The 21,645-nt window shown below is 43.5% G+C and overlaps 1 long non-coding RNA gene across 1 annotated transcript in view; it reads left to right on the forward strand.

Moving 5' to 3' along the window:
- LOC112249645 overlaps positions 1-21,406 on the forward strand; it is a 55,716-nt gene extending 34,310 nt beyond the window's left edge. The window contains exon 2 of the long non-coding RNA XR_002953370.2: positions 20,645-21,406. This is a non-coding gene — a long non-coding RNA (uncharacterized LOC112249645). The remainder of the gene's footprint in view (positions 1-20,644) is intronic.
- Positions 21,407-21,645: the final 239 nt, after the last annotated feature.

Raw genomic sequence — 21,645 nt, forward strand, 5'->3', positions numbered from 1 at the left:
GTCATCCTAGAGTTTTGCCTGTCAATTAAGGCAGTTGTGAAAGCCAGACAGGTGGAGAGTGTCAGGCTGTACTTACCGCCTCTCTGCCCACTTTGGATCTGCCGAGATAGCTGAGCTACCGCTCACCTCGAATAGGAGAGATCCTGTCAATATTCATATATTTAATAACCCTGAATGTGCTTTCTTAGTGTACCTTTTGAAGACTGTGGGGTCTGCAGCCCCCTTTGATGTACATTCATTGTCTGCCTCCATCTGAGATCTTCGGGTATGAAATTGGTGACATTTTCATTTTTCATTCATTCAATCCAATCCCAGCTGTATTTCTCTGGCCCAAGATGCTTTGTTGTAAGCTAGAAGGGACCGTTGAAGTTGGATGTAGTTACCCAGTAGGATATATATCACACAGTAATGGAACACCAGTAGAATTGAGTAAGGATCTAACCCTAAACAGCATATACTTTTTACCCCCATCTTTGCACAGTATAACCAGATATCTACAGTGTACACACACACACACACACACACACACACACACACACACACACACACACACACACACACACACACACACACACACACACACACACACACACACACACACACACACACACACACACACACACACACACACACACACACACACACACACAAGCACACACAAGCACACACACCCATGTCACACACACATGCAAACACACAAGCACGCACACTCAAGCACACAGACACATGCACGCACGCTCAAACACACACACGCACACACACACGCACACACACACACACACACACACACACACACACACACACACACACACACACACACACACACACACACACACACACACACACACACACACACACAAGCACACACAAGCACACACCCATGTCACACACACATGCAAACACACAAGCACGCACACTCAAGCACACAGACACATGCACGCACGCTCAAACACACACACGCACACACACACACATGCACACCACACACACACACACATTAATCTCCTTTGTGGAAAAAGTATTGGAAGTCCTAGGCTTTATTTACGAGGGCACATAAAGTTGTTCAGGTGGCTGTTTAATTTCCACTCTGAATATATAAACGAATGACTGAGGGCATTAAAAGCCCCACAAAGGACGCAGTGGTGTGCCTGACTTCCTCCAAAGGTCACCACAAGGTTGTTCACTCAAACCCTTTTTTCATAATGTTATCATGCGAATTAAGAAGGAATGTCAACATAAATAAAACCACCTGTTCTGAGCTAATGTATCTATTGTGCTCTACTGCACCTAAAGTCTGTTTGAACCGTTTTCCAGCGCACTTGTCACCATTATATTTTGATGCACATAAAACCATGATGTTGCCAAAAATGCCATCTTATAAATCAAATGTATTTCTAAAGCTCTTTTTACATCGGCAGATGTCACAAAGTGCTTATTCAGAAACCCAGCCTAAAACCCCAAAGAGCAAGCAATGCAGATGGAGAAGCATGGTTTACTAGGAAAAACTCCCTGTAAAGGCAGGAACTTAGGAAGACACCTAGAGAGGAACTAGGCTGTTCTGGCTGTGCCGGTGGAGATTATAAGAGTACATGGCCATTAAAGGTAGATAGTTCTTCAAAATGTTCAAACGTTCATAGATGACTAGCAGGGTCAAATAATAATCACAGTGGTTATAGAGGGTGGAACAGGTCAGCACCTCAGGAGTAAATGTCAAAGAGAGAGTGGAAACAGCCGGTCCGGGATAAGGTAGCAGGTCCGATGAACAGGTCAGGGTTCCGAAGCCGCAGGCAGAAGAGCAGAAACTGGATCAGCTAAAGACACCAAGCATCTAACTAAATCTAACATCGAACTGGTACTGTACAGACTCCAACTGAAAGGACCTGGTTCCACTACGGTACAATAACATTATAAAGTCTCTCTCCGGCTCTGTCTGAAGAAGGAAGAACATGGACAGAGAGAGGAAGGTAGAACTGAACGCTCCGACTCGCCAAGCACAGAGCTGTGATGTCGGGCCTCTAACAACTCACTGGAACTCTCCTTTCTAATATTCAGCTAATTTGGCTCTTCCGCTGTGTCCTCGGGTAGGTGCAATACATCCTCCCCCATCATTCATTTCCACCTTCCCTGTGCTCCCTCTCACCCTGGAGGATCTATACAGTGGGAGATAAGAGGAGATGGAGTCTCGTTGGCTTGATTTGAAGCCTTGCTTTGAAGCTGGATGTGGAGTAGAAGTGGCACTGCTCTGACTGCTGGAATAGGGGCCCCTCATAAAAAGCACTTTACCTGTGCTCTCTCTGTGGATCATTGCAATCATTAAAAGATATTCTGGGTTACTTTCAATCACAGCTACTCTGACTCACTGTAAATGGAAAGAGAGTGAGAGAAATGTTTTGGTCGTTTATTTGATATCTCTCTTTGAATCATCAGAGGGAAGTACAATTAAGACTTGAAATGTATTCACAGATTTGAAAAAAACATGCCCTGTACTGTCTGTAAACTGTAATCTTACAGTAAGGTCAATCAGTTTTGAGTCTGTTTTATTTATTTTTATTTTACCCTGTTTTTCTCCCCAATTTCGTGGTATCCAATTGTTTTAGTAGATACTATCTTGTCTCATCGCTACAACCCCCGTACGGGCTCGGGAGAGTCATGAGTCCTCCGATACACAACCCAACCAAGCCGCACTGCTTCTTAACACAGAGAGCATCCAATCTGGAAGCCAGCCGCACCAATGTGCCAGAGGAAACACCGTGCACCTGGGGCGGCAGGGTAGCCTAGTGGTTAGAGTGTTGAACTAGTAACCGAAAGGTTGCAAGTTCAAATCCCCGAGCTGACAAGGTACAAATCAGTCGTTCTGCCCCTCTGGTGTTAACCCACTGTTCCTAGGCTGTCATTGAAAATAAGAATTTTTTCTTAACTGACTTGCCTAGTTAAATAAAGGTAAAATAAAAAAATAAAAAACCTTGGTTAGTGCGCCCGGCACACCACAGGAGTCGCTGGTGCGCGATGAGACAAGGATATGCCTACCGGCCAACCCCTCCCTAACCCGGACGACGCTAGGCCAATTGTGCCGCCCCACGGAACCCCCGGTCACGGCCGGTTCCGACAGAGCCTGGGCACGAACTCAGAGTCTCTGGTGGCGTTGCAGTACAGCGCCACCCGGGAGGCCCTCTTTGAGTCTTAACTCCTACCCTACCATAACGATGTTATAACCGGTTATATTGCCCAGTGAGGGAATTTCATAGTTATTACCTACCAGAAAACTGCAGATGTTTTTGAGCCAGTTTCCTACAGCAGGAAAATAATCCTGCAGCAACAGGAAGTGTGAATCATTATGTGGATTATAATGAATTTACATTTTTGTAGGTGTTGACAAAAAAAATTGTGAGGGAAAATAAAGTCTGAAATCTAAAAGTGGAAATTAAAAACTTTAGAAGACTTTTTAAACCTCAAATATACTGCAAGTTTTAAATTCCCTTTGTTGCAGTTCTCCTGCAACAGGGTGATCAAATGAAGACTGTACATCTGTTGTGCACTGATATGAACTTTGTGGGTTCATTGTAAGGCATACTGTACTGTGTCTGTTTCTGTTTCCTGCTGGGAGACCCCCTGAGTCTTACTGTATAACGCCAGAGACACTGCAGCTGGGCTGCTTTCACGTCCTCAGACATGCCACGGGGAGCGTGGAGAGTGTGTGTGTATACTGTGTGTGTATATGGTTGGATAGGAGGAGCTCACTGAGTTGTTTTTCTTAAACCATATAAACAACTACAGTACATACATATACAGTATATATAATGACATAGTATGCACTTGGCCTATATATCAATACCTTTAAATCATCAGGTAAAGTAGGCCTATATCATAATATATCTAAATCATTAGTACCTCTAATAAAGCTGATTCTAACTATTATTACCCCACACAGCTTCAACATATCCTCCCGGAATCACCATCGGCAATATGCTTTCAAATTCAGTCCAAACCTGACAGAGGAAAGACTCAGTGAGTTCCGTGTGGGTTTTCCCTGCTAATTTGCATTTTTGTGTGTGTGTATTTGTGTGTGTGTATGTGTGTGTGAGCAGCTGTGTGCCTCTGGTAGCAACTGCCTACGGCGAGAGCACGGGATGCTAATCCTGTATCTGCCTCCCGGTGTCTTGGCAGATGTGGGGGAACCTTTCAACCCTTGTAGTGTGCCGTGGGGCACAAACACTTGCCCGCCCGCACTGCTACCGTGGTCATGTTCTACAGTTCCTCCATGCTATAACCTATTAGCTTTCATCTGTGTCAGTCTTACTGTAGAGGGTGTCCATGAGGTAGCTTTCAATTGGCAGCAACGAGAGGTGGCGTAAGGGGAGAAAATAGCCTTTGACTGCCATTAGGGTTGAGCATGCATATGTCTACAAATGTACATCAATGTCTAGGGTGAAGAGAATTCTTTCTCTATTATCTGCTTCATGTATTTGTTCATCATGACAGGCACTTGGTTATAGAATGGATTAAGCAAAACAAAACAGACACTACATTTCCAAAGGTATGTGGACACCCCTTCAAATGAGTGGATTCGGCTGTTTCAGCATAAAATCGAGCACACCGCCATGCAATCTCCATAGACAAACATGATCGGTACTTGGTTACAGAATGGATTAAATATATAGTTACATGTACTGACATCGGAAATAGCCCAAATATTAATTAGAAAAGTAGAGTTTATACGTACCGAAATCAATCTCCATGACTGCCAATCAAAATTAAGTCAATTAATGAATTTAATAACTGGCAATACTTGCGTACATCTATTCAGTGAGAGGATATACATCAAATCACATCGAAGCATGTCAGGACCATTTTCCAGGCTGTTACCTGTTAAAATGATAAAGTGGTAAAGTGAGATAGCTACCCCTCTCCAACAAACTGCTACACAATGTATGGGAAGACTGAAAATTCTAAATGGATTTGTCTAAATGGATAATGAAAAAAAATACAAACACATGTCATATAGAAAAGTAAAATCTACAACCAAGACTGTCCACCACCATAAACATTTCATTTCAACAGTCTGGTCCCATTCATCTGAGGTCGGTGTCTGGCAAAGACAAGGTCTTAATCTTTTGGTTTCATGACCACCAGCCCTGGGCCTCTGAAGTGTTTATTAAGGGGTCTGCTGAGGGGGAGTGGTGGGGTGACAGGTGGTCAATAAATACTCCTATCCACCTCAACAACTGAGGGGTGGCCATAGAGCAAACAGCCGGCCAGTCACTACCACAATCCATCTGTGAGTACAGGAGGTCTTTACACTGTATGGTCTGTAACAATTGACTGGTATACCATTTGGACTTGTCAATTCTTCTGGCTACGCCTCTTTCCTTTGACTGCATCACAGCTGTGGCAATAATCCTATTAACACACCCCCTCTTCTGCTTTATTAGATGTAGGACATTCACCATGGAACCAGCGGGCCACCAAGACTCCCTCTCCTCAGTGGTTTCTGTAGCATCAGCTAATCACAGTTATTAGCACATTTGGAGGGCTAGAATGAGGAACGTCTCTCTTGCTGTGGTGTTGTTTGACCTCCCTGGCCCTCCCACCTCTGACCACCCTCTCTCTGAGAATGTGCTCGTTAGGAGAGACCCAGTTCCCCCCTGCTGTATTCCAGCACAGTCGTCCGCATCATTAGAGACAGGTAGAGACAGAGGTAAAGGACTGCCATGGCTACAATGCCACTGCTCATGGCTAGGAGATGTGCTGGAGAGTTTCAGAGCAGCAGTCTTGAAGACAATTATGAACCGGAACAGGTCCTAACCTACCCACCCGCCCATAGACTGGAAGTTGTTCCAAAGCAAACCCCAATCAGCTCAGAGCTATGGTGCCACTATGGCACTGAGCTAGTATCAAGTATGTCTGGGCACAGTACTCTGTGGGGGCTGGGGGAAGGTTGAATGGGTAAAGGTGATTCCACTTTCCTGCTTGTGAAAACAGGGCAGAGAAGTGTATGGCTGTGATGGTGTTTTGACCAGCTAGAGAGCGGGGTAGTACCATGGGTCCCAGACACAGCCCTCGTACATTGATCAATGAATCATTGATCTGCTGCTTCTCTGCTACAGGAAGGGTGAATAGAACAAGGAGGGATTATTATACTGTCAGGCCAATAACTGTTTGTTCATAGTCTTCTGCTTTGCTCTTTGAGCGTAGAGATGATAGAAAATTTAGCTGAAAATATCACCCTTCCAATTCACACACAATTAAAGCCATTACAGACAATTGCTTAAAATTATAGTGGATTCAATTCACTCAGTCCATAACATTCACCACATATTACAATTTCTCACTATGCTTAGACCTTTCAATTTCAAGTAGAAATACTATGTGGCATGGGAAGCCTACCACATTTTCATCTCTCAAAAGCTTTATTGTCCAGGAGCTCCTCACAGAAACCCCATTAGAATGTCTCCTGCCCAAGGTAACTATGATGGCATGAAATTACTGTAGTCTCAGAAGACTCTCTCTCTCTTCCCCCTCTCTTTCTCTCCGCCGTTCTCCTTTACCCCCCATTCAAACAGAATGTGTAACTGAATTTGAAATGCAGTGCCACGTCTTTCAAGGGCACCAGCTAATGAGAAGTTTTGCTCTGAATGGGGAGACCCTGTTGGGAAGAGCCTAAAGATGGAATCTGGGACAGGTACACCTGTCCAAATCCCCAAGACAGATGCATCCTGAGAGAAAAAGAGAACGAGAAAGAATGAGAGAGAGTGTCAGCCAGCCAGCAAGCCAGCCGATCCTTGGTATGATCATCTTAAAGCAATTCCATTTAGCTTCGTAGAACCCCCCCCAGCAGAGACAGGTCTTAGACAGTTTAGTGCCCACAAAAAAGTTAAATACACTTGAAGTCGGAAGCATACATGTACTTAGGCTGGAGTCATTAAAATCGTTCTCCAACCACTCCACAAATTTCTTGTTACAAACTATGGTTTTGGCAAGTCGGTTAGGACATCTACTTTGTGCATGACACACGTCATTTTTCCAAGAATTGTTACAGACAGATTATTTCACTTATAATTCACTGTATCACAATTCCAGTGGGTCAGAAGTTTACATACACTAAGTTTACCTTTAAACAGCTTGGAAAATTCCAGAAAATGATGTCATGGCTTTAGAAGCTTCTGATAGGCTAATTGACATAATGTGAGTCATTTGGAGGTGTACCTGTGGATGTATTTCAAGGCCTACCTTCAAACTCAGTGCCTCTTTGCTTGACATCATGGGAAAATCAAAAAAACTAAAATTGTAGACCTCCACAAGTCTGGTTCATCCTTGGGAGCAATTTCCAAATGCCTGAAGGTAACACGTTCATATGTACAAACAATAGTACGCAAGTATAAACACCATGGGACCACGCAGTCGTCATAGCGCTCAGAAAAGAGTGAAAAAAAGGTGCGAAAAGTGCAAATCAATCCCAGAACAACAGCAAAGGACCTTGTGAAGATGTTGGAGGAAACAGGTACAAAAGTATCTATATCCACAGTAAAGCGAGTCCTATATCGACATATCCTGAAAGGCCGCTCAGCAAGGAAGAAACCACTGCTCCACAACCTCCATAAAAAAGCCAGACTACGGTTTGCAACTGCACGTGGGGACAAAGATCGTACTTTTTGGAGAAATGTCCTCTGGTCTGATGAAACAAAAATAGAACTGTTTAGCCGTAATGACCATCTTTATGTTTGGAGGAAAAAGGGGGAGGCTTGCAAGCCGAGGAACACTATCCCAAACGTGAAGCACGAATTGTGAAAAACGGAGTTTAAATGTATTTGGCTAAAGTGTATGTACACTTCCGACTTCAATTGTACATTGTCACGGCTGCTAAGGAGTAGTGGGTGGAGGAGTCAGGCGCAGAGGTAGTTCAATCGTGGTTGTTTATTCCAGGTCAAGTAACGGTGACGCCAAACACTAAGGCGCATCACTTAACTAGCCCAACAGTAGGACTTAACAGTCCGGAGGAAAGAGTCCACGAGAATCCACACACACATGAACAGAAAAACAAGTCCGCACAAAAGCAGGCGGGCATACCTGGTTTAAATAGCCCAAATCAAAACCCAAACAAGAAACAGGTGAGACTAATCAGACAAAACAAACTGAAACAGAAAAGGGGATCGGTGGCAGCTAGTAGGCCGGCGACGACAACCGCCGAGCGCCGCCCGTACAGGAAGAGGAACCACCTTCGGTGGGATTCGTGACATACTGTACATGTAATAAAAAACATTCTGCAAATATATATTTATATATATATATATTTATATATATATAAACTCAGCAAAAAAAGACCTTCCCTATCTTTCAAAGATAATTCGTAAAAATCCAAATAACTTCACAGATCTTCATTGTAAAGGGTTTAAACACCGTTTCCCATGCTTGTTCAATGAACCATAAACAATTCATGAACATGCACCTGTGGAACAGTCGTTAAGACACCAACAGCTTGCAGACAGTAGGCAATTAAGGTCACAGTTATGAAAACTTAGGACACTAAAGAGGCCTTTCTACTAACTCTGAAAAACACTAAAAGAAAGATGCCCAGAGTCCCTGCTCATCTGCGTGAATGTGCCTTAGGCATGCTGCAAGGAGGCATGAGGACTGCGGATGTGGCCAGGGCAATAAATTGCAATGTCCGTACTGTGAGATGCTTAAGACAGCTCTACAGGGAGACAGGACGAAGAGCTGATCGTCCTCGTAGTGGCAGACCACGTGTAACAACACCTGCACAGGATCGGTACCTCTGAACATCACACCTGCGGGCCAGGTACAGGATGGCAACAACAACTGCCCGAGTTACACCAGGAACGCACAATCCCTCCATCAGTGCTCAGACTGTCTGCAATAGGCTGAGAGAGGCTGGACTGTGGGCTTGTAGGCCTGTTGTAAGGCAGGTCCTCACCAGACATCACTGGCAACAATGTCACCTATGGGCACAAACCCACCGTTGCTGGACCAGACAGGACTGGCAAAAAGAGCTCTTCACTGACAAGTCACAGTTTTGTTGGTTGGATTCGCATTTATTGTCGAAGGAATGAGCATTACACCGAGGCCTGTACTCTGGAGCGGGATCGATTTGGAGGTGGAGGGTCTATCATGGTCTGGGGCTGTGTGTCACAGCATCATCGGACTGAGCTTGTTGTCATTGCAGGCAATCTCAACGCTGAGCATTACAGGGAAGACATCCTCCTCCCTCATGTGGTACCCTTCCTGCAGGCTCCTCCTGACATGACCCTCCAGCATGACAATGCCACCAGCCATACTGCTCATTCTGTGCATGATTTCCTGCAAGACAGTAATGTCAGTGTTCTGCCATGGCCAGAGTAGAGCCCGGATCTCAATCCCAGTGAGGGCTAGGGCCATTCCCCCCAGAAATGTCTGGGAACTTGCAGGTGCCTTGGTGGAAGAGTGGGGTAACATCTCACAGCAAGAACTGGCAAATCTGGTGCAGTCCATGAGGAGGAGATGCACTGCAGTACTTAAGGCAGCTGATGGCCACACCAGATACTGACTGTTGCTTTTGATTTTGACCACCACTTTGTTTGCTGAAAATAAACGCAGTTGACAGTGAGAGGACTTAAAGGGGTCTTAAAATTCCAAATCAAATAGCTATGTGATCCGTATTATGAACTTCTGAAAACAATTCAAACATTTCTTAAAACAATTCTTAGTAGACCTCCCCCCCACACCACCCCACGTGTAATCACGCCGGCCCAGGACCTCCACATCCAGCTTCTTCACCTGTGCGATTGTCTGACACCCGGACAGCTGATGAAACTTTGGATTTGCACAACCAAAGAATTTCTGCACAAAATGTCAGAAACCGTCTCAGGGAAGCTCACCTGCTTGCTCATCATCCTCAACAGGGTCTTGGCCTGACTGCAGTTGAGCATTGTGACTGACTGTGATTGACTTCAGTAGGCAAATATTCACCTTCGATGGCCACTGGCACGCTGGAGAAGTGTGCTCTTCATGGATGAACCCCAGTTTAAACTGTACTGGGCAGATGGCAGACAGTGTGCAACGGGGTCATGGTATGGGCAGGCATAAGCTACAGACAACGAACACATTTTCATTTTATCGATGGCAATTTCAATGCACAGAGATACTGTGACAAGATACTGAGGCCCATTGTCGTTCCATTCATCTTCTGCCATCACCTCATGTTTCAGCATGATATTGTCGCAAGGATCTGTACACAATTCCTGAAAGCTGAAAATGTCCCAGTTCTTCCATGGACTGCATAATCACCAGACATGTCACCTATTGAGCATGTTTGGGATGCTCTGGATTGATGTGTACAACAGCGTGTTCCAGTTCTCGCCAATATCCAGCAACTTTGCACAGCCATTGAAGAGGATCGGACAACATTCCACAGGCCACAATCAATAGCCTGAGGCTAATAGTGGTCACACCAGATACTGACTGGTTTTCTGATCAATGCCCCTACCTTTAAAAAAAACGTATCTCTGACCAACAGATGCATATCTATATTCCCAGTCATGTAAAATCTATAGATTAGGGCCTAATTTATTTATTTCAATTGACTGATTTCCTTATATGAACTGTAACTCAGTAAAATCTTTGAAATTGTTGGATGTTGAATTTATATTTTTGTTCGGTGTACATTAGGGCTTAAGCTGAAAATAAAAACCACAAGGGTCTAGTGGGGAATATAAAGTGACAATTAGATTGAGCAGGAGGTGGTGGGCTGGATTAGACTGGCGTGAGGTGAGAGGCATGGAGACTGGAGAGGACAGAGATGGGATGGGGGTGGAGCCCGTGGAAACAGGTACACTTGACAGTTGGCGGTCCGGTCAAGGGATCATCTGAGGGTCAGAGATGTTGAAAGGAGTCGAAAGGTTTGTGTCCGAGGGGTTCTCCTTTTAATCAGGGGCACTGAGGAGAGAGCACTGCAGCCTGTGGGCCTTCAGCTGCTGTTAACCACTGTCAGACTAATGGTTAAGGGGCTCTGGTTTGAATAAATGGAGCTAGCTTGTTACCAGAGTGCTAATTAATGTATGCGGCAGGGGTGTGAGGGGTTCTGCATTTTAATGAGGGATATGAGAGTGTGCGTGTATGCGTGTATGCAGGTGGTGAAAGGGTTTTGAAGCATGGGGCTGAGTGGGCTGAGTGGGATGAGAGGATTGGGTAGGGAATAGTGGCCCAAGTGCACAGGGTGATAAACCAATATTTCTGTCTGATGTGACAGTTGTTTGTGTAATTGTTTACAAGCCGAGACACAACTTGCCACCAAAAACAGAACTTTTGAGCATCTCTCCTTTCTTCTCTTCTCCTCTCCTTTTTTCTCCTCTCCGGGCTGTTATGTCTGGGTCTCTGAAAGATTCCCCCTGGAGCTCTGAACTAGGCCTCACCCTAGACGACCTGGTCTGGCTGCTCCCTGTTCCCACTGACCTTTGGGCAGAGGACACATCTCTGGCTGCAAGCACAGCATATGGTCCGTAGGCCACAACATTGTCTGAGCCAGTCGTGTTAGGTTTGTGGAGTGGAGAGACAGCATTGTTGCATGTGTCATCAAGACTAGACGTGTGTCAAAGTAAAGAGATGGCCAATGGGGGGTGGGACCTTCCAAACTGCCCAAGCTCTCTCCCGCATACCTCTCTGTCGCCTGTAAATGCCCACTCCACAAATACAATGAGTGTTTTTATCAATAGAATTGACAGGTATTATTATTTCATATATATTTTTTACAAAGCTTGATATTGATCTCATTATCATGGTTATCAAGTAAGTGTAAATAGTGTCCATAAACATTGTTCAAATATAGGTAGAATTACTTGGGCTGAAATGGGCTAAATTCTTTGGTTCTTTGGTCTGTCATGGGACATTTTGTTTGAAATTTCAAATTGCTGACTTTGATCAATGGAAATTATTTTTAAAGGTTGAAGCTCTTCCACATCAAAATGATTATCTCTCAGAGACTTCCCCAGTGTACTGATGTTCTGTGCTAACAAATTCTGTTCCTCTTCTACAGTCCATACCTGGAAACTGTTGCAATCTATTTAGAAAAACGGACTTGTGCCTATTGTGTCACGAATTTAGACTGAACAACCATACCATAAAAATATACCTGGTAGAGCTCTCTGCAGAATTAACTAAACACTACTTCTAGTTTTGACATCACCTACAGTAACAGTCAAAAGTTTGGACACACCTACTGTACTCTTTCAAGGGTTATTCTTTATTTTTACTATCTTCTACATTGTAGAATAATAATATTTCAAAACTATGAAATAACACATATGGAATCATGTAGTAATCAAAAAAGTGTTAAACAAACCTAAATATTTTTACATTTGAGATTCTTCAAAGTAGTCAACCTTTGCCTTGATGACAGCTTTGCACACTATTGGTATTCTCTCAACCAGCTTCATGAGGTAGTCACCTGGAATGCATTTCAATTAACAGGTGTGTCACGACTTCTGCCGAAGTCGATGCCTTTCCTTGTTCGGGCGGTGCTCGGCGGTCGACATCACCGGTCTTCTAGCCATCATTGATCCATTTTTCACTTTCCATTGGTTTTGTCTTGTCTTCCTACACACCTGGTTTCAATCCCATTCATTACCTGTTGTGTATTTAACCCTCTGTTTCCCATCATGTCTTTGTCAGAGATTGTTTTATATTCAGTTTTGTGTTGTTTGTATTTGGTGCGCGACGGGTCCTCGTACCCAATTTGTTTCTTTTGTATTTATGGTTTTGGAGTTATGTTTTTTTTTATTTTTAATTACTCCATTTTACCAAGTTTGATTCTCCTGCGCCTGACTTCCCTGCCACATATACACATGATTGTGACAAGGTGTGCCTTGTTAAAAGTTACATTTCTGGAATTTCTTTCCTTCTTAATACGTTTGATCCAATCAGTTGTGTTGTGACAAGGTAGGGGTGGTATACAGAAGATATCCCTATTTGGTAAAAGACCAAGTCCATATTATCTCAAGAACAGCTCAAACAAGCAAAGAGAAACGACAGTCCATCATTACTTTAAGACATGAAGGTCAATCAATCTGGAAAATTTCAAGAACTATGAACATTTATTCAAGTGCGGTCACAAAAACCATCAAGTGCTATGATAAAACTGGCCCTCATGAGGACCACAACAGGAAAGGAAGACCCAGAGTTACCTCTACTACAGAGGATAAGTTCATTAGAGTTACTAGCCTCAGAAATTGCAGCCCAAATAAATGCTTCACAGAGTTCAAGTAACAGACACAACTCAACATCAACTTTTCAGAGGAGAGTGCGTGAATCAGGCTTTCATAGTCAAATTGCTGCAAAGAAACCACTATTAAAGGACACGAATAATAAGAAAGGACTTGCTTGGGCCAAGAAACACGAGCAATGGACATGAGACGTGGAAATCTGTCCTTTGGTCTGATGAGTCAAAATTTGAGATTTTTGGTTACAACTGCGGTGTCTTTGTGAGACGCAAAGTAAGTGAACAGATGATCTCTGCATGTGTGGTTCCCACTGTGAAGCATGGAGGAGGTGTGATGGTGTGGGGGTTCTTTGCTGGTGACACAGAATGTGATTTATTTAGAACTTAAGGCACACTTAACCAGCATGGCAATTACACTTGGTTTGCGCTTAATCATTTGATTTTCAACAGTACAATGGCGCAACGCACCTCCAGGCTGTGTAAGGGCTATTTGACCAAGAAGGAGAGTGATGGAGTGCTGCATCAGATGACCTGGCCTACACAATCACCTGACCTCAACCCAATTGAGGTGGTTTGGGATGAGTTGGACGGCAGAGTGAAGGAAAAGCAGACAACAAATGCTCAGCATATATTCTTCAAGAATGTTGGATAAGTATTCCAGGTGAAGTTGGTTGAGGGAATGCCTAAAGTCTGCAAAGCTGTCATCAAGGCTATATTTCTCATCATTACTCAATGCCTAGGTTTACCTCCAATGTACTCATATCCTACCATACCTCTGTCTGTACATTATGCCTTGACTCTATTCTCTCATGCCCAAAAACCTGCTCCTTTTACTCTCGGCTCTGAACGCACTAAACGACCAGTCCTGATAGCCTTTAGCCGTACCCTCATCCTACTGCTCCTCTGTTCCTCTGGTGATGTAGAGGTTAATCCAGGCCCTGCAGTGCCTAGCTCCATTCCTACTCCCCAGGTGCTCTCATTTGTTGACTTCTGTAACCGTAAAAGCCTTGCTTTCATGCATGTTAACATCAGAAGTATCCTCCCTAAGTTTGTTTTAGTCACTGCTTTAGCACACTCTGCCAACCCGGATGTCCTAGCCGTGTCTGAATCCTGGCTTAGGAAGTCCACCAAAAATCCTGAAATTTCCATCCCTAACTATAAAATTTTCCGACAAGATAGAACTGCCAAACGGGGCGGTGCTGCAATCTACTGCAGAGATAGCCTGCAGAGTTCTGTCTTTACTATCCAGGTCTGTACCCAAACAATTTGAACTTCTACTTTTAAAAATCCATCTTTCCAGAAACAAGTCACTCACTATTACCGCTTGCTATAGACCACCCTCTGCCCCCAGCTGTGCCCTGGACACCATATGTGAATTGATTGCCCCCCATCTATCTTCAGAGGTTGTGCTGCTAGGTGACCTAAACTGTGATATGCTTAACACCCCGGCCGTCCTACAATCTAAGCTTGATGCCCTCAATCTCACACAAATTATCAATGAACCCACCAGGTACAACCCCAAATCCATAAACACGGGCACCCTCATAGATATAATCCTGACCAACTTGCCCTCCAAATACACCTCTGCTGTTTTCAACCAAGATCTCAGCGATCACTGCCACATTGCTTGCATCCGTAATGGGTCTGCGATCAAATGACCTCCACTCATCACTGTCAAACGCTCCCTAAAACACTTCAGCGAGCAGGCCTTTCTTATCGACCTGGCCCTGGTATCCTGGAAGGACATTGACCTCATCCCGTCAGTAGAGGATGCCTGGTTATTCTTTAAAAGTGCCTTCCTCACCATCTTAAATAAGCATTCCCCATTGAAAAAATTTAGAACCAGGAACAGATATAGCCCTTGGTTCTCTCCAGACCTGACTGCCCTTGACCAGCACAAAAACATCCTGTGGCGTTTTGCAATAGCATCGAACAGCCCCCGCGATATGCAACTTTTCAGGGAAGTTAGGAACAAATATACACAGGCAGTTTTCAAACAGAAATTTGAATCCTGTAGCACAAACTTAATAAAGTTCTGGGACACTGTAAAGTCCATGGAGAATAACAGCACCTCCTCCCAGCTGCCCACTGCACTGAGGCTAGGAAACACTGTCACCACCGATAAATCCACTATAATTGAGAATTTCAATAAAACATTTCTACGGCTGGCCATGCTTTCCACCTGGCTACCCATACCCCGGTCAACAGCCCTGCGCTCCCCACAGCCACACGCCCAAACCTCCTCCACTTTTCCTTCACCCAAATCCAGATAGCTGATGTTCTGAAAGAGCTGCAAAATCTGGATCCCTACAAATCAGCCGGGCTAGAAAATCTGGACCCTCTCTTTCTAAAATTATCTGCTGAAATTGTTGCAATATTACTAGCCTGTTCAACCTCTCTTTCGTATCGTCTGAGATTCCCATAGATTGGAAAGCTGCCGCGGTCATCCCCCTCTTCAAAGGGGGAGACACTCTAGAACCAAACTGCTACAGACCTATATCTATTCTACCCTGCCTTTGTAAGGTCTTCGAAAGCCAAGTTAACAAACAGATTTCCGACCATTTCGATCCCCACTGTACCTTCTCCGCTATGCAATCTGGTTTCAGAGCTGGTCATGGGTGCCCCTCAGCCACGCTCAAGGTCCTAAACGATATCATAACTTCCATCGATAAGAGACATTACTGTGCAGCCGTATTCATCGACCTGGCTAAGGCTTTCAACTCTGTCAATCACCGCCTGTTCACCTGGTGTCACCTGGTTTACTAACTACTTCTCTGATAGAGTTCAGTATGTCAAATCGGAGGGCCTGTTGTCTGGACAGTCTCTATGGGTGTGCCACAGGGTTGAATTCTCGGGCCGACTCTCTTCTCTGTATACATCAATGATGTCGCTCTGGCTGCTGGTGATTCTTTGATCCACCTCTATGCAGACGACACCATTCTGTATACCTCTGGTCATTCTTTGGACACTGTGTTAACTAACCTCCAGATGAGCTTCAATGCCATACAACTCTCCTTCCGTGGCCTCCAACTGCTCTTAAATGCAAATAAAACTAAATGCATACTCTTCAACCAATCGATCACCTGCCCACTCGTCCAGCATCACTACTCTGGAAGGTTCTGACTTAGAATATGTGGACTACAAATACCTACAAATAACTACAAATAACTAGGTGTCTGGTTAGACTGTAAACTCTCCTTCCAGACTCACATTAAACATCTCCAATCCAAAATTAAATCTAGATTATGCTTCCTATTTCGCACAAAGCATCCTTCACTCATGCTGCCAAACATACCTTCGTAAAACTGACCATCCTACCGATCCTCGACTTCGGTGATGTCATTTACAAAATAGCCTCCAACACTCGACTCAACAAATTGGATGCAGTCTATCACAGTGCCATCCGTTTTGTCACCAAAGCCCCATACCTGTATACTACCCACCACTGTGACCTGTACGTTCTCGTTGGCTGGCCCTCACTTTATACTCGTCGCCAAACCCACTGGCTCCAGGTCATCTACAAGTCTCTGCTAGGTAAAGCCCCGCCTTATCTCAGCTCACTGGTCACCATAGCAGCACCCACCCATAGCACGCTCTCCAGCAGGTATATCTCACTGGTCACTCCCAAAGCCAATTCTTCCTTTGACTGCCTCTCCTTCCAGTTCTCTGCTGCCAATGACTGTAACGAACTGCAAAAATCACTAAAGCTGGAGACTCTTACCTCCCTCACTAGCTTTAAGCACCAGCTGTCAGAGCAGTTCACAGATCACTGCACCTGTACATAGCTCATCTGTAAATAGCCCATCCAATCTACCTCATCCCCTTACTGTATTTATTTATTTATCTTGCTCCTTTGCACCCCAGTATCTCTACTTGCACATTCATCTTCTGCAAATTCTACCATTCCAGTGTTTAATTGCTATATTGTAATTACTTCGCCACCATGGCCTATTTATTGCCTTACCTCTCTTATCCTACCTCATTTGCACATGTTCGACATAGATTTTTCTCCTGTATTATTGATTGTATGTTTGTTTATTCCATGTGTAACTCTGTGTTGTTGTATGTGTCGAACTGCTTTGCTTTATCTTGGCCAGGTCGCATTTGCAAATGAGAACTTGTTTTCAACTAGCCTACCTGGTTAAATAAAAGTTAAATAAAATCTAATAAAAAAGTCTCCCGAGTGGCGCAGCAGTCTATGGCTCTGCATCTCAGTGTTTGAGGCATCACTACAAACACCCTGGTTTGAATTCAGGCTGTATCACAACCGGCTGTGATTGGTGGTACTATAGGGTGGCGCACAATTTGCCCAGCGTCGTCCGGGTTTGGCCGGTGTAGGCCGTCATCGTAAATAAGAATTTGTTCTTAACTGACTTGCCTAGTTAAATAAAGTTTACATAAAAATAAAAAAAACATTTACAAAAATGTAATGACTTATTTTATAGTTTTGATGTCTTCACTATTATTCTACAATGTAGAAAATAGTCAAAATAAAGACAAACCCTGGAATGAGTGAGTGTGTCCAAACCTTTGACTGGTACTGTAAACATCCACCCTCTTCTCCCTTCTTGGACCACAGAGATTTTTATGTCAATGTTTTATTCGCCATTCAATACAGACAAACATCAGATGTATCACAAATACATTTCCCCATAGTCTTAAATGGCCTAAGTATTACCCCCTGTATTCCCAACAACAAAAATACAAAATAGCAAGTATAAAATACAAAATAGCAAGTATAAAATGCAAAATAGCAAGTATAAAATACAAAATAGCATAACCTATCACAGGTGTCTGTTCTGGACCCATTTTGAGGAACTTAAATGTTGTTCTTGCTCATCCTCCAATGTAAAGTGCCATTATAAAATGTTAAGGGCTTTTCCCTCTTTCATTTCAAAACCACATGTCGTTATGTCAAATGGTTTTGTGAACATAAACTCTGGTGAAGGATTAACATATTTAACTGGTGATGACATGCATTGTGGCCATGGTGATACAATGATACTAACCAAACAGGCGTATAGCAAAAACAGGCGTCTATACATGTATGAAATACAGTGAGTACTGTGCATTTGCTTTCAAAGCTCAAAACACTCAATTCACATAACATTTGGTCATCATCAATGTTCAATAAGTATTGTAGTATTTGGGGGAAAATAAGACACACATCCTCAATATATATAAAATCATAATATGTGACGTTACATTATCATGACCTACTATAATTATTTCCACTGTGACACAACAAAGGACAAATACCAAAAACATTTCACATGACATTTGCCTTGATGTTGCGTATTACAATCCATTTATTTTTTAAATCAATTGAATTGTGTATTTGTATTGTGTGTCAAAATAGCAATAGTATGTTGGTGTGTAATTCTAATGACAAAGGTCAACAATAATAATCTATGATGCTATTTTGATATTTTCAAATCAATTAAAAGCCTACATGTATTATGATGCTCTGAGGGAAAGAACTCAAATGTTACCTCAGAACAGATTTTCTACACCTCTGTAATGAGTATTTTATTGTGTAATTAATGGATGTGTGTGTGTGATTGTGTTTGTCTGCACTCGCTTATGTGTTTGTGTGTGCGTGATTGTGTGTGTGTACGTGATTACGTGTGTATGTGTGCAGAATTGTGTGTGTGTGCGTGTGAATCAGAGAGTGAGAATGACAACGGTAATCAGGAGTAAACAAAAATTGCTACACAATTACAAAGCGTGTTCATTGTCCTTACTGTACAATTATACAAGCAACCAGAGACAAGCAGTATATATGTCATACACAAGTCAGAGCCATGTCTCCCCTGCTTTTTGAATATGCTTCACTTTAACAGGATGTTCATCCATTGATACCAGCTCTCGGAAATATCACACTAAATAGACGTGTCCTTGCATGGACTTAACCTCTGAATTTGGTTTTTAAAAGATTTTCACAGAGCATACTAGATATAAAAGTATTACGTAGCTTTATCCCTTACAATTCTTAAACTCTCTCCGTTTTCATTGGCCTGAAGTGTCTGTGTTTGAATCAAAATGTCTGAATAGGTTTTGAGGTAAAATTGGAAGCAGGGTGAGTGTGGGAGGAGGTGAGAGTGGGAAACACAGTAAGAGGGAAGATTAGACTGGAGAAGGTAGAAGGTAGGCGTGAACCTGGAGAGCAGGTCAACCCCATAATATACCAATTTGTAGGGAGCATCATTAGAGCCATTTACCATGACTTTTCCCTACACCCTAGTAATCACACTGTAGGTTCCTCTCAAGTACTTCGAAGAAAATGGTGGAAATCCTACAAAAGCACACTTACAATACAGTACTTTCAGAGAGAAAGCCTGGGCTGTTATTACATCACTATGGAATGCATAGGCATCTCCATTATATCTGTAGGCTCTATGGGCTCTGTAGAGAAGAAGGGAAAGATGGAGATGTTCACGCTGGCAGCCCTGAGCCACATTTTGCCCCATTGTTTTATTTCTCTGAATAGAAGTGGTGGATGCTGTTTGAATGACATCACGGGCGATGCACGGCGATGTGAGAACCTGCTTTACATTTCTAATTTTTGCTCCGCCTTACTCGAGCCTGGCACATTTGTAGAAGGTGGTGAATGGCATTTTTTTAGGGTCAAGTGAGACGGCACAGCGAGAGAGAGAGAAAGAGAGAGAGGTAAAAGAGGATGGGTAGGGGCCTCATTGCTCTTGATATACGCAAGTAAAGGAAAGAGAGGTGAAGGCCTTGTTTGTAGTTCTCTGTGGCTCAAATCCTACACACACCTTTAAAGCCTCCTGCACCACTAATGTGCTGTTGGTGTGGGTATGACATCATCTGCATTCAATCAGATAAGCATAGAGAGATGGTGGAAGAAGACGAACTGTGGCCATGTTAGAATGGCAAAGGTAAAACAAAGCAACAAAGAAGGCAGGGAAAATGAACGGTATTATACAGTTGCAGACGTGTCACGGTTTTGATTCACGTTGTGATGAAAAGACCTGAGATTGGAGGAAATCCTGGGCTTGGAAGAAAAAAAAGCCCTATCCTTGCTGATGCTATTTTAATTAAATAGTTGCTAGGTTACACAGAGCAAGACGGCAGGGGTGTGTGGTGGCAGAGGCACATGGTGAGGGGGGTGGTAGTGGTGGGGGATAGGGAGGGGTTTGTTTGAGGAGGGGACTTGTCCCCAAACAATGAACGCACATCCTTTTTACAAACCCAATCCATAATAATAATTTCAAATTAGACGTATTGACATGTAATACAGTGCTCTCTTTCTCTCCCTCCTTCCACCCTTTCTCTCTTTCCCCATCTCTCTCGTTCCCATCTCTCTCTCTCTCTCTCTCTCTCTCTCTCTCTCACCCTCTTTCCCATCTCGCTCTTTCTCTCTCTCTCTCTCTCTCTCTCTCTCCCCATCTCTCTCTCTCTCTTTCATTTCTCTCACAGATCAGAGGGTGGGGAAGTCCCTTTTTATCTTGGTGACACCGCTTTTCACCTCCATTGGTGACTTACTGGGGGCCGGTGCTCCTGTTGCACCCTGGGATACCAGACGATGGAGGATGCCTCTAGCCCAGGTACCCTGGCAACCGTTCATGGAGCCTACAGCTCCACTCTCCAAACCTCCACCCCCTCAACCCTCCATCCCTTCACCCAGCGTCCCCAGTCCAGGGCTCTGGCCACACATAAACCCCAGACAGGCCTCTGATGGATGGGGCTGGAGAGAGAAGAGAAGCCCTTGATGTTGGAAATAAATCTGACAGGCCCTACTGGAAGGGGCCTAATCTTTCCCAGACTAAGGATTTTTCATTTTCTTATTTTTTTTTTATATCCTTCTCTCTCTTTATTTCCACCCCCACTCTCTTCTCTTCATCCATGTCTACAGAGATAATGCTGTAATTTACAGCCAAGCATTATGGAAGATGAATGATAGTTGCTTTTAGACTTAATACACATTAGCCTTTAACAAATAATAGCCTACTGGTAAGAGGAAAACAAAGAAATACCTTCAAAAGGAATTCGTTATTTGGTCATATTCTTCCCCTAATGTTCTAGTTATATAATTCCTGTTCTTTCATAAGATTCAAAGTTGCTACTGATCAAAGTACACTGATCAATCTTCTTTTCAAAGGTACCTTGTTTTTATTTTTCATATTCATGGATAAAGTATGGTTGAGAATAGACAATAAAGCAATGCTTTTCCCATTTTGACTGTTTGTGATTTTCCCGAGTGTATACATGTGTGAAACTGGCTGTAAAGACACACTGTGGATATAATTTGAAACACACACACACACACACACACACACACACACACACACACACACACACACACACACACACACACACACACACACACACACACACACACACACACACACAGGTCAACAGCAGATCCACAACAGTGGTTTTAGGGCCACTGACAGTCACTCAATTAGCTAACCATTTTT

This window comes from Oncorhynchus tshawytscha, linkage group LG04 (genome assembly GCF_018296145.1).
Source record: "Oncorhynchus tshawytscha isolate Ot180627B linkage group LG04, Otsh_v2.0, whole genome shotgun sequence".
NCBI lineage: Eukaryota > Metazoa > Chordata > Actinopteri > Salmoniformes > Salmonidae > Oncorhynchus > Oncorhynchus tshawytscha.